The sequence below is a fragment of the Choloepus didactylus genome, chromosome 17, assembly GCF_015220235.1.
Source record: "Choloepus didactylus isolate mChoDid1 chromosome 17, mChoDid1.pri, whole genome shotgun sequence".
Taxonomy (NCBI): Eukaryota; Metazoa; Chordata; class Mammalia; order Pilosa; family Megalonychidae; genus Choloepus; species Choloepus didactylus.
This window is the reverse complement of record NC_051323.1, coordinates 21,099,811-21,113,799: the sequence shown is the minus strand read 5'-3', so window position 1 is coordinate 21,113,799 and position 13,989 is coordinate 21,099,811. Positions and strand designations below refer to the sequence as shown.

The 13,989-nt window shown below is 42.3% G+C and overlaps 1 protein-coding gene across 2 annotated transcripts in view; it reads right to left on the bottom strand.

Moving 5' to 3' along the window:
- The window catches only part of ADD2 (adducin 2), a 114,839-nt gene extending 101,353 nt beyond the window's left edge, over window positions 1–13,486 (bottom strand). The window contains exon 1 of one of the 2 annotated variants that reach the window (XM_037807112.1): window positions 13,202–13,486. The gene's annotated coding sequence lies outside the window, so the exon portion shown is untranslated. The remainder of the gene's footprint in view (window positions 1–13,201) is intronic. The other variant, XM_037807111.1, reaches the window with a different exon arrangement.
- Between the last annotated feature and the right edge of the window lie 503 nt (window positions 13,487–13,989).

Below are 13,989 nucleotides of genomic sequence, written 5' to 3'. Positions count from 1 at the left end.
TGCATCTGAGCAGTTGCAACTTGCACACAACTAACTATATTAACTGGACTCACTTCAAAGTGACCTCCACACATTTCAGAGGATTTAACATTGCCAGACAATCTGCCTTTCCCTGGTATGGACTCTTCAGGAAGACCATTTCTCACCTCCTCACCCTCCCTGTCAGCCTAGGATGTCACCACAAATCCTGTAATGAAAATGGCTGCAGTCTGCCATTACCACCTAATCCTCTGACCCAATCCCACTAACACCCACCTAAGTCAACTCAATGCCACCTCCCCAGAGAGGTCTTCCCTAGCCACTCTGGCTAAAGCAACCTCCTACATTCACTCCTTTATATAACAGGGATCAGTTGACTAACAGTGTTGGTTTGCTTGCACGTGTAGCAGCCATCTCCTCTACTGGCTCCCAGCAGCACCCCCAGCCCCGGGAACAGTAGCAGCACACAGGGGTGTTCAGTAAGCTGACTGGCTGCCATGTGCATGGCCGAACCACACAGACATGCCTACTGTGTGTGAAACTTAACTCATTGCTGGTATACCTCAATACAAAGAGAAGTTTTCATGAACATCTCTTATGTGAACCTCCCTTCCCCTCCTCAAGAGAATTAACAGCGCTGCTACCTGGGCCAAGTTGATCTAGCTTAAAGAAACATTTACTGAACTAAAGGTAGAAAGACCAGAACTTGGAGTAGGAAAAAAAAAAAAAAAAAAATCAATATTACAGCTTGTCTCCCTTCTTCCCTCCCTCAGGAAACAGCTCCCTTGTAATACAAACCACAGACTCCTCCAGAGAAGAACTCCAGAAGCAGTCTGTGCAAGAGGAAAGATCGGACAGCCCAGCTCCTGACTTCATCCTCCTGAACTTCAGCTTCCTTTTAGGCATCTCTCCTAAGGCCTCCCCCCATGTGGGCTCCCATTATACATCTGTTCCCATTTTGAGACTAAGGAAATGCCCTTCCCGTCTGCCTCAGAACGGCCGAGACTTGCTGACATTCATTTAAAAGATAAGCAAACAACCAGGAAGCACTACTGTTGAAAGAAAACTCATGAAAAGATGCTCAGCATCATTGATCATTAGGGAAATGCAAATTTAAAACACAAGATCCTATCTCACACCTACTGTAGTTTTTTAGTTTAAAAAAAAAAAACCTGAGAATTCCAAGTGCAGAGCAACCAGAACTCTCATACATTGCTGATGGGGATGCAAAACAGTACATTTTGGAAGGAGTTTGGTAGTGCCTTATACAGACAAGCATACACTTAAGATACTACACTGCAATCCCACTCCTAGGTATTTATCTGAGTGAGCTGAAATCTTATGTCCACACAAAAGCCTGTATGCCAATGTATGTTGCAGCTTTGTTCATAATTGTCAACTGGAAACAACCCCAAATATCCTTCAACAATGAGTGGTTAAATATATTTTGGTACATCCATATACAGGAATATGACTCAGCAGTCAAAAGGAACGAACTAGTAATATGGATCTCAAAAACATTATGCTCAGTGAAAGCAGCCAGAAACAAGACTAAACTGTATGATTCCATTTATATGCTTTTCTGGAGAAGATAAAACTATAGGGACCAAAAACAGATGGGGGGTTGCCAGAGGCTGGGGATGGAGGGAGGGGATTCACAACAAAGGGGCACAGGGGAACTTTTCTACACCCTAACGTGGTGACAGTTACATGACTATGTATTTGTCAGAATTCATAAGAATATACATCTAAAAAAGGTGGATTTTGCTGTACGTACATCTCAAGCTTGCCTTAAATGAGTCAAATAGAAAGCAGTCTTCTGTATAATACTGGGATTGAACAAAGTGATAAATAAGCACAAACGGCATCAGAACAAGTCACGTTAGAAGAATTGGTTTCTGATCCTACAGTAACCACATTGCAGCATTGAAAGAACCCTCCCGATGATGTAGTACCGTGCCTGGTCCTCATAGGCTCATTTCAAGGCCCCATCTTAGCCTTACTTTGAATGGGGCACAAAGGACCTCACTCCAAGTCCGCAGCCACCTGGGACCCTCTGGTAGGCAGAATCAAGTGACTGACATCCTGAAAGGAAACCCCAACCCTAGAAACCTCATTCAAGTCTCTCACCCACGCACCTTACAAGCTTGCAGCAAAGACGTCAAACGTGATGAGAGTATCACGGGGATTACAGAGTGGGCGCAGAGACATTCTTTCTCAATTTCACTATTTTAGCAGATAAGAGATAAGGGAGGTCCTCGACAGTTAAAGATCGGCACGCCGGCTTGCTCTGCAAATAGGAGCCCCACTTTCCTAGCCCTGCTCATTTCCTGGCTGACATGCTCTTTTCTAAGTTTGCATCCATCCATCCATAAATCTCTAAGAATCCAATTTGCAACAATAAAACAAGGCTACTTTGCATAAACTGGAACTATAGATCTGTTTCATAACATTGTCAAGTTAATGAAGTATTGCTTCCTGGGAGTCCCAGTTGCAGAATCTATAAATTTTTGTCCCATTAAAAATTGACTAAATTTGTCCTTTAACAACCTTCTCTAGTTATTTTCATTTTGTATTTGAAGTTGATTAGTATTTAACATCATAGTTCAGGATAAAAGGCTCCAATTTTACTAAAAGTGCAAAACACTTTTTTGCAGCTCCATGGATTTTTCTTTAATTTTGGAAAATTTTGAATGCCTAAAAGGTTAGACAGCATACCATAGTGAACCCCCCAAGTACCCATCCTCCAGCTTCAGAGCAGATTGGAGTTTGCCCTGATTATGACTTAGTCCCAATATAATTAACAGCACCTCCTTACACACCCATAAGTGTGCCAGTTTAGATGATGTAATATCCAACCTCAACTATGACCAACTCATGGTCTACGTTAATTCATCTCCAACCCCAATATCCCTCCCCGCAAATTATTTTGAAACAAATCAGACATTTCATTTCATCCATATGTACTTTTTAAAGGAGATTTTAATTCTTTGACATCCTTATCTTTCAAATGTCTTCAATCCAGAATCAGATTTAACAAGTACCAAGTTCAAAACAACCATTTTACAGCCTATAACTTTAATGGAATTTAAAAAATATATACATAGCAGGATCCCAAAATCCATCTTTGGTCTTATTGATCATTGCTAAGACTGAAGAACAAGGCAAACGAGATGGAAACATAGCAGCAACGAAAGTTTCTTGTACATAGAAACTCCAGACTTACCTTCCGAACAAAGAACATTTGGCAGCCCCCATGTCCCTCCTAGTCCAGGTGAAAACAGTCAGCGGCCCTGTCCCCCCCCCCCCCATCAAACATTAGTTCACTGGGATAATTCCTTACTTGTTTGGTCTAAAATCAAGCATTGGCACCCTTACAAATGTCTTCCATTGCACTCAGACAACAACTGCCATCAGGATCCCAGGAGAAGTTTTACAATTTCCCTTATTGCTCATTTTGACCCTAATCTTTCTTAGATGATTAGCCAAACTCTTATTTCTACTTTGTCAGAGTCGCTGAAGAGAAACAACTGAACTTGTTAAAATTTTGTGTAAATTAAAAATCGGTAATTTTTGAGTGGGGGAGTTGCAGAAAACATTTCAACATTTCTGCACTATTCAAAATGTGAGACAGTGCTGGAACTGAATTGACAGGTACTGCAGCAATTTGGAAAATTTTTATAACAGAGAAATGCAAATTTCACCAGGATTTGAATTTAAGTCATGGCTGTGCCAGTGATTTCGTCACTACCATGTATGATCTGACTGAAAATTAGTGTCCCGGGCTTCTGATTTGAGGTCGCAGTCTACCCCACCAATCCCTTATCTCTCTCTCTCTCCTTAGACCCTGTTAAACTGGACATAAGGGAATAAAGTACATAATCCCACAGCAACAAAGAAAAAGCAGATCATCATCAAAGGAGAGAGTAACAAGTTTCTGGAGGGCGAAAAGCAGATGGGGGCTTAGGAACCAACATCTGGGAAAGCCTAGAGTTCAGGCAGAGGATGCTACAGCCATGGAGGCAGCCGATCCGCCTGGCAGAGCCCTAAAGAAGTCCTAGACTCCAGGTCTCCTATGGAGCAGACCACACCCAGTTCCACCCCCTTCCCACCTCCCCTCACCCCTCCCACCGCAGTGGTCTGCAGCGAGGCACCAGCTGAGCGGTCTTCTCTAGAGAAACGGCACACGCTGCGGGGGGAGAACCAGAACAGCTAGGGCAGCGTTGGTATCCCCAGAGCAGAGTCCTTCTCAGTCGATCACTTAGGGGATCTGCGAGTAACAGAACCCATTTGAACTTCACCCCAATAAAACTTCCCACTTGGTGACTGAAGGATTGCCATAGCGGAGATCCTGTGAAGGATAGTGAAGCCTAGCAGGTTAGTCCTCTTGTAGTGAACAATATCAACCCAGTCAGATAACGAACTGAGTTTTTGGCTTTTAGAATCACCTTACAGATAAGTCCTGGAAACCCAACTATGGCTCGGAAACAGAGTGCATATTTTATCAACTTTGATGACGTGAAAGGAGTAAATGTACAGCTAGCAGGAAGGAGCAAGCAGGCAAGGAGAGTTGACAGGAATAGCATTAACTTACAGAGACTCGAGCCGTAGACGACAAAGGAATGCAAAGTCAGGTTTGATGACTGCATTGTCTGGAGTTGGAGGGGTGACCGGAAGAAAGGTAGTGAGGAAACACAGGGGTGGTGGCAGGAAGTTATTAATCAATGATGAAGTTGACAAATTCAGCAACTGCAGGGTTTACATGATACAAATGAACGAAAAACCGCTGAAAATGGATATCTATAGATAAGGGATTGGGGTGAGACAGGGATTGTTACTTGTCATTAGAATTGTTCAATCCAATTCGATTAGCTATGTACTACCTTAAAAAACAAAAATTAGGGGAAAGAAATGGTTTAAGAAATGAGAAAGGAAGTCTCAAGCACAGCATGATAGGGAAAAGCACGAAACGGGTTAAGCTGGATAGTGCATAACTATGGTAACAGATGTAGCTAATTTAGGACACAAATGAGGGTGTTGGAAGAATCCAAGATAAAGGTGGTGTTAAGAGGAAAGGAGAATAAATTCTAAATAAAGGAATTCTGAGATAAGTCAGTGTGCACGCTCTGCCATCTAACCCAAGAAAAGGAGGCAAGAACTGAACCCGCCTTCACATTTCCCGTGTCTTTTCACCATAGATTTTTTAAACTATAGGACACGAGTGTCTTATGTGAGCCCCATGCTGAGTTAAGCATGATAAAATTCATACCCAGTAAAATGACACAGATGGAAAATCACTCCTGTTAAATGAAACTGTCTTCATAAAGTCCGCATGCATTTCAAAGTTTAATAACCTCATTTGTTAAGAAAAATAATCAGTGACATTTAAATGCAATTGTATTGACTTTCCCTTCAAGACAACGATTCATATTTGAGTACAAGCATTTAGCTACTCCTTCCAAAATTTCACAGCAAGTTACCAAAGGAATATAAAAATAGGACTAAACCTGCCTCACTTCTGGTTGCCAGGAAGGCGGCCATCCACGCAGCATCAACTGTGAAAGTCAACATCTGCAACATTGGCTCTTCCCATCCAGGAACATGATATTCTGTTTCTTGAGTGAATGAATATTGGCAGTTCATATCTTCCATGAAAATTGTGCATTTTATCTAGATTTTCACATATGCTAAGATATAATAATGCCTGGTGTTCTTATAACTTCAAGTGTCTTCCCCCTCTTATTCCATACGTCATTTCTATTGTTGAGTTTCTCTCTCATCTTATATAGGTCTGCTAAAGTTTGTCTATTTCACTGGCTTTCCAAAGGAACCAACTTGCAGGACAAAACATGGGGAGAAAGCGTGTAAGGCAGAGGAAAGAGCCTGTGCAGAGGCTGAGGTGTGGAGTCTGGGTGAACACGTTCAAGAAGACAACGCGGTTCAGTCTGCTTAGGGGGCAGAGTGGGAAGGAAGAGATAACATGGGAAAGGTAGGTGAGGAGTTTGGGTTTTATCCTTAGGGGAGAGGGATGACATTAGATTTTTGTTTCAGAAAGATCACTCTAGATGGAAAGGGGATCAGGCTCGAGGCAGGGAGAACTTGGAGGCTCTGGAGTAACCTAGGGTTCTGGCCAAGAGTTGTGTGGGTGTATGAAACAGAAACCTAAGCAAACTAGCCCAGGCAGAAGGGAGGGACAACCGCATCTCAGACAGCAGAGTCCAGTTACGGAAGGTAATAGAACTGGAGTCTCTGTGGCCATCTCACGGGAGCCATGCATTGTCTCCTTTAAAGTGGCTGGTGAGAGCATTGGGGGATAACCCATGATCTCCCTCTCCTAGTTTTCCTTCTCTCCTCACCCCAACCCACTTCCTGCTTGCACATAGCCTAATACGGCCACCAGCCCGGAGATTCCAAGTCCTCGGGTCCATGCCAGGTCCAATCAGCTTGTCCTAATGTGTGTGGTGATGGGGGGGAAGGGGGCACTGAAAAATTGGTTTTCTGGCTGCTGTGCTCTAAACTCCCTGACCTCCATGTCCTATCAGATACGTTAGGGTCCTTTAGTGCTGGACAAGTGCCATTTACGTATTTACATCTGCATTTATTTTTAGCTGCCTCTGTGGAGCAGTCAGAATTGGCCTTTTCTCAGTGCTGATTGGCCTTCTTTGCAGCTGGCTATATTAAAGCCCCCACTATCCTAGGAGTACCCTCAGCAAATGTGGGGATTGGGGGCCCAGACATCAAGGTGGAGGGTGCCAGTGAAGTTCCTAGAGCCCTTTCATTTATAACCCCCCTTCTCAGCCCCCTGACTACACCACTGCCCATCCACCCCTGCTGCACTGAGCTTGAGGATTATTTTAGGACTCTATTGGGAGGACAACCCCATTTCTTCCCAGGTGAGCCCCTGGTTGAGTCATGGGCTGGCTGGTGTTGGGTGTCACCATCTGTACCACAACTTCTAGAAAGACCTTAAGGAATCTGGGCCTATTGTTTGTTCTCACCCCCTCCCCCATTTCTAAGACTAAAATAGGTATATTTTCCTTATTTCATTTGTCTTCGATCATTTTGGAGATAACATTTAGGCTCATGCCATCTTGAAACCGTCTCCACCAATAAGTGCTCAACCCTGTACCTACAAACCAGATCTCAGCTGAGACTCATACCTCCTCCTCTCTAAAGGCCATCCCCACCTCAGACTTGTCTAAAACTGGCCACTGTCTTCAACAACCACTTCTTCCTCAGCCATGCTGGTTTACCAAACAATCAGACAAGGCAAGTTCAGGGCACCAGTGCGGAGGCTCCAAACGCTCTTACGACAAGTTTGATAAAGTTGAGTCATGACACTGAGCAAGACAAACTACAATTCCAATTTTATGAAGTTTAAAAGAAACACTTCTATTTTGTTTGGGGATGCAAAAGTAGAGTAAAGAACTATAAAAGAAAGTGGGGGGTGATTACCATAGAAGGCAGGTAAGTGGAGAATTGAAAACGGGATCATACAGATATCTTTACACCCATTTTCATAGCAGCAGTATTCACAATAACCAAAAGGAGGAAGCTACCCAAGTATCCATCAATAGATGAATGGCAAAACGTGATGTACCCAAATAATGGGTTATTGAACCATAAAAAGTATGGACACTAATACATGCCATATCATTGATGAAACTTGAAAACATTATGCTAAGTGAAATAAACCAGACACAAAAGGACAAATATTGTATGATTCCACTTATGTGAAATATCTAAAATAAGCAAATTCAGAGAAACAAAGTTGATTAGAGGTTACCAGGGGCTGAGGTGGGGAGAGGGAGACAATGGAAGTTATTGCTTTATTGGGTAAAGAGTTCCTATTTGGGAGATGAACGAGTTTTGATAATGGGTGGTGATTATGGTGGCACAACATTTTAAGTGTAATGAATACAACTGAATTGTACACTTGAGTGTATGCTTTATACCACTTAATGTGGCAAAGTATCCTTAAGATGGCAAGTTTTATGTTACACACTACCACAATAAAAGGGTGGGGGCGGCAGCAGACTAGCGATGCTGAGCAGGCCTGGGGAAGGGTCAACCTCTTGACCTGCCTGGTGGGGCATGCAGGCCTTCACTTTATAATACTCTTTTGAGCTGTACATTTGTTCCATGCATATGTGTGTGTGTGTGTGTTATGCCTTACATTTTTAAGTCTGTAGATAAAGTAGGCATTGCAAGGGGGAAAAAAAACTTGTGGACTTTATTTTTACTGACATTGGCAACAACTTCCTTTCTGTAATGCTAAATGCAAGACAAAAGAAAAATAGAGTTTTGAGGTGAAAAAGTTTTGATGAAGAGTTATATGTCCCAAAATAATGGTATTACTGTGTAAGGACAACATAAGTTTCCTAGACATGCAATAACTAAGGATAGCCTACTTTTCCTGAAAACAACAACAAAAAAAATAGATTAAAATATCCAATTTATCAAGGAATTAGTAAAAATAAAGATCAAACACAGGATAGAGGTTAAGCCCCCATAGACTACATAACTCAGTCTAAATAGCAGGTGTTAATATGGTTATGAAATATAATATGCCAAAAATAATTCTGGAAAGCAAAAGCATGTTTTTGTTTTTGTTTTTTAAGAAACTGGATCTAAAAGTCAGGTTTTTTTTTAAGGTAAGAAGTTAAGAAGGGTGAGGAAGACAGGAAAGAAATTAAAGAACATTAAATCTGTTTATGGGAAAATAGACACCACCATATTTTGTAGTGTCATTGAGGACTAGTAGAAAAAAATGGATGGATAACTTCCCTTTAATTTCCAGAAGAAGGAAATCTCATACTACATTTAAGTTATGAAAAGGGGGAAGAAGTAGTTCAGAATTATTTTGAAATGCGTAAAATAAGATTCTGGAAGACCAAACATCACCACAAATGTAAATTTGTTCTGAAAAAGAAATTATGTTGTTTAAAATAGACACAAAAATCAAAGTGACATGGAAGAAGAAAGGTTAAAAATAAGACAAATGAACAAAGATGGCAGGGAAATGAAAACAAAAAGGCAGGATCTCCATTTTATTATCTCAGAAAATAAAATTTAAGAAAAAATGTCTGAGATAAAGAGGGTCTAGAAATGAAGATCACAAGATGAAGATTCAAGAGCCACAAATATTTGCATCAAGCAGAGCAAGCATCTGCCCCCATTTGCCTGAGACTCTCTTTTAGCACTGGAAGTCTCCATCCCAAGGAACCCATCGATCGTAGTGGATCTTTTGTAATCTCTGATGGATCACTTAGGTATAAAGACCATTTAAAATTAGACTTGAATAATATAATCAGGTTTTGTCCCCCAGAGAGAAAAGACTCTCTCTTCACCTCCATCAACACTGACAAACATTTCAGATGTTTATCTTGGCAGATAGACCAGCATGAGTCTTTGCTGGAAGCTTGCCATTCAATGGGTGTTATTTGAGAAGGGGGATTCTCTTGTTAAAGACAGAGGCAGTTTTTAGTATAACTGCTTTAAAGTTCTTTCAGACTAAAATTATGGTATTGAATATTTCTTGTCTAAAGATTCAAAATTCTATTCCAGGAACCTTGAGTATGTACAGTTCAAAATACTTAAGCCATATAGAAATCCCTTTTGAAAGAAAAATTTCCCATGGACCCCAGAGTTGACCTAAGTCATTTTTATTAGAAAATAACTTAAATATGTATACTCTTCAAGACCAGTTGTAAACAGCTATGCTTTTTAGCTTTTATATAGCTAAAATGCCAAGTGTACAGACAACTTCAAACTTCAGACTCTTCAAATGAATAAACGTAATTTACTGCAACAAAAAGTGCTCTTGTGTTGAAATGAAAAATGCCGTTTGGGGTTTAGCAATAGAAAGATATAGCCTCGGGTCTAGTTTTTACATTTTATTACTTTCTGAATTTTGACTGCGGTAATACTGATGCACAAACACAAAGCATGTTGTACAGGACAATATTAACTTCAAAAATATGTCTGCTACATAAAGGTAATCACATCATAATGAAAACGTCTGCTGTGAAACTATCCTAGAATGACCATGCAAATGAGGCGTCATTTCATGCCAATAAAAATAACAGCTAAGATTTACTGAGCCTTATGTTCTGTGCCTTTCACACGTAATAACTTATTAATCCTCTCAATGTCACTATGAAATCAATACCACAAATTTATTCCCATACCATAAGAGACTGAAGAACAGATGGGTTGAGTAACTTGCCCAAAGTCTCACAGATAGTAAAGACCTTCTGAAGCCAGCAATGTGGCACCACTAAATCATTACAACAAACTACCCATCTCGAGCCACTGGACATAAGGTACTTATTAGGAATTACTAGAGTTGCATTAAACGGAGATTTAATCCATACTGCTGAAACCAACAACAGAAACTTTTATTATGCTTTCACTACAACACCTGCTGCTAGTAAGTTACTGCAACTTCATCCTTCCAGGGAGCCGAGGTCACCAGGCCTGCCCTGGGCTCAACCGTGAAGACAAGAAGCCAACATTGACATCCAGAAGAAGCCATCAAGACAACCAGGAGCATGTTTTATTGGTTATTTTAGGTCATCACTGAAATGAAGCCACTAACTTTAGAGAATTCACAGATCCCTCAATATACAAGTATTCTCATAACCAGAGGGGTCTGAGAGATGCTGCCTGATCTGAGGGCACTGTGATGGGATATCGTGAGCTCACACTGAGGGACGATGAAAAACCACATGAAACCAGTCCTCGTGACTGACAAGGAAATGATTAATGACATCATTCAAGACACTGCACCATGTTTGGAAAAAGTTCCTTTCTGGTCTTAGAATTAACAATGATTGTTTCTCTTAGGAAGTTTTTGGGTCTTCATGTTCTGGACATGTTATGTCTCATATTTTGTGTTTTTCCTGCACAGCTCTTATCACAATCTGAAGTATAGGTTCATTTGAGAGATTTCTTGATGAAACATCTGAAGTGATGTAGGTCTGTTTCTGCCCTACAAGTGCCATGAAGGCAAGGACCATGTCTGTCTGCTTCACTCCTTTGTTCTCAGGACCTCTCACAGAACTTGGCACAGTTGGCCCTCACTGAATGTTTGTTGAATGAATAAGTGAGTGAATGAGTCAATGAATAAAACATTCCTTGACTGGTCAATTTCCCTTTTTCCATGAGTGGCTAGAAACTTCAGAGCTGAATTTGTTTCTTGCCCATAAAAGGTATCGATTATCTCATCTTGTGTTTTTGTATTAGCCTCATTCTTAATATCATTTTATGTCTCTACTCTTAATTACCTCTTCTTTCCCATCTCCTAAGTTAGTCTGCCTTGCTGTATTTTATGAATCCCTATAAACTGTATTTTATGAATCCCTGTGGAACAGAGTAGGTGATAAATAGATGTTTACCAAGATCTTATATGTATATGTGTGTGAATATACATATGTATAAATAGAGAGTCTTAACACTAAAACCTCTGCCAAACACATCTGATCATCCATCAACTCTTAATAGTTATTTTCTGGTTCCAGGACTATGCAAATATTGAAAACAAATTCAATCCAAGCCTAGAAACCACATATGGTATGTCATTTCAGTCATTTTTATGTATCATCCGTGACAAACACATTTCTAAATAGGGCTAGGCAATTTGGTGTATAAGAGAACATAGGGTTCTGGAATATGTACCAAAGAATGACTCATCTTTAGTGGGTTTCCAAGTATATTGACATCATACAATAAAGCTAGTCTGCTTTTACTTGTGCCCTAATTTGGGGGGGGGGGAGTGGGGGACAATAAGGAAGGCTGGGCAAGATCCTGGTCAGCCATCGAGAAAAGTCAGATCACTCTATAAAACAAAGGTAAAACAACAAAAAGTAAAAATATTAGAGAATAGCCTAAACCCCTTTTTAAAGTCTCTAACATGCACTATTCATGCGTTAGTGGGAGGAATTACTTGCAAGTCTGAAATTCCCCCGTTATCTTCTCTAGTTATATCTATTCAAAGCACTTTCACTTCAAGTGTCGGCCAACTATTTTTCCCTTAAAACAATTTTAAAATCCCATTAATCAAAACACTTCTCCCTGTACAAGTTAAATCTCATATATTCCAACTAGACCCACAAACTGAAAGGAGTTGAGTCTACTCCCCAGTCCATTTGCTTCTGTCAGGATGCCAGACCAATGCCTCCTTTGGGGTTAGTCAGAAGACATAAAATGTCCATTTATGAAACTGAAATTTGATTTCTATTATTTATAATGCTCATTTGAGTCAGTTGAATCTTACAGGAAGAACTGCAAGAGGAAGGAGGAGTGGGTGTAAAGAAACAGATGGATAATAGTCATATGTCACAGATAAGTGACAGTTCTTAAGAGAATTTGATAGGGTGTAGGCTGGGGCTTTTTCTTTTTTTTTTGAAGGGGGTGGAGATCAGGGGTGGGAAAAGAAAAGAGAAAAGGCAAGACAATAGGCCAGCTGGGAACGCCTGATCAGCATCCTAAAGCTATCTGTCCTTGCCATCCACCCCGCCTCACACACACACACCAGGTACCCTGTGATTTGGATTTCAAAACAAGTAGACGTGGCCCCTGCCCCCCAGGCCGAGGGTTGCCTCCTCCCGAGGTGCAGAAAAGTAGGGAGGCAGGGGAAGAGAGGGGAAGGGAAATGGAGGCTAAGAGATGAACCAACTGCCAGGACTTCCTCAGGGGCAGTGGTCCTTTCTCCCTCCTAAGTGGCTGAGCCGCACAAACATCCAAACCCACCCGGGTCTGATCACGTGCCAGCTCCGGTTATCAAAACGCTGGCGGCTGCAGACCGTCCGCACCTGCTCGCCTGCAGCTGCAAGGGCGATCGCGGGGCCCCCAGGGAGCGCGCCGAGGGCGGCGGCTGAGCGGGAAGGGAGAGGACGGCCTCAAACCCCCCAGATCAGGACCGAGAAGAAACCCCACCTGCCCGCTGTCGTTCTCCAGACAAGTCGCGCCAACAGTCCCCCATGCAGACACCAGCGCTTGGCAACCCTGATTTCCAGAAAGCCTCCGATGTTACATCATCAACAGAAACCTTTAGACATGAAATACGTACCCAGCCTCCGGGAAGGGCTGCGTCGCGGATGCAAACGAAAACAGACCCTGTGCTACCTGGAACGCGTAGCTCCCACACAGGGGAAGGATGCCACAAGGCTGTAGAATTCCGTTAAAATAAACAAAACCAAGGCGAGCCTACAGTTCTTACCTGCTGCGCAGCATCACATCCATTTGTGGTCTTCCCTGTAGGGTTTTCCTTTTTTTTAATTATTAAAAAAAAAAAAAAGACAACTTAATAAATCCCAACTAATCTGCAGGGCAATGTTTCCTACCCATCCCGCAGCACCGCACTTGTCAGAGCAGCGGGAAGGGTCTCTCGCCCCACATCTGCCGAAATTCCACCAGCAACGCGCGCCTTCGCGTCAGTGATAATTACAGACAACAGAGGCGGCTGCTCCCTGACGAGAGGTTTTTGTCCCAGCTCCTCCCTCACAGCCCCGCCATCAGAATTAAATCCATTCCCCGCAAGAGGCTGCAATGAAATGAGAGCTCTCTTCGCCCTGCGCGCTGACAAAAGGACGCTCCCCGGTGCCCGCAGAGCCCCCTCTAGCGGGCCGCAGGACCGGCAGCCCGGGAGCACGCGGCGCCGCAGTGCTCGCCGCAGTCCCGGCCCCGGCCACGCCCGGGTGCTCGGCCCACGTCCACCCCAGTCGGGTGCCACGAACCGGCCCTACTAGCTGAGCGCTCCTAGGAGCATTTTGTTAACCTGGAGGAAAATCTGAAACGTGAGCTCCCTTACAGGATTTATTCTCCCTGGGATTAAAAAAGAAAAAGTCTCACATTTGTAATATTTTTTTTGTCCCCGAAGTAAGTACATCTTACCATCAGAAGATAACGCTGTTGGTGATTTTAAGAGCAGTTGTTTGACCGTTTAAATTCAGAGTCAAAATTATCCCTATCCTAATTCTGACTCTGTTTCCAACCAGGACAAAAGCT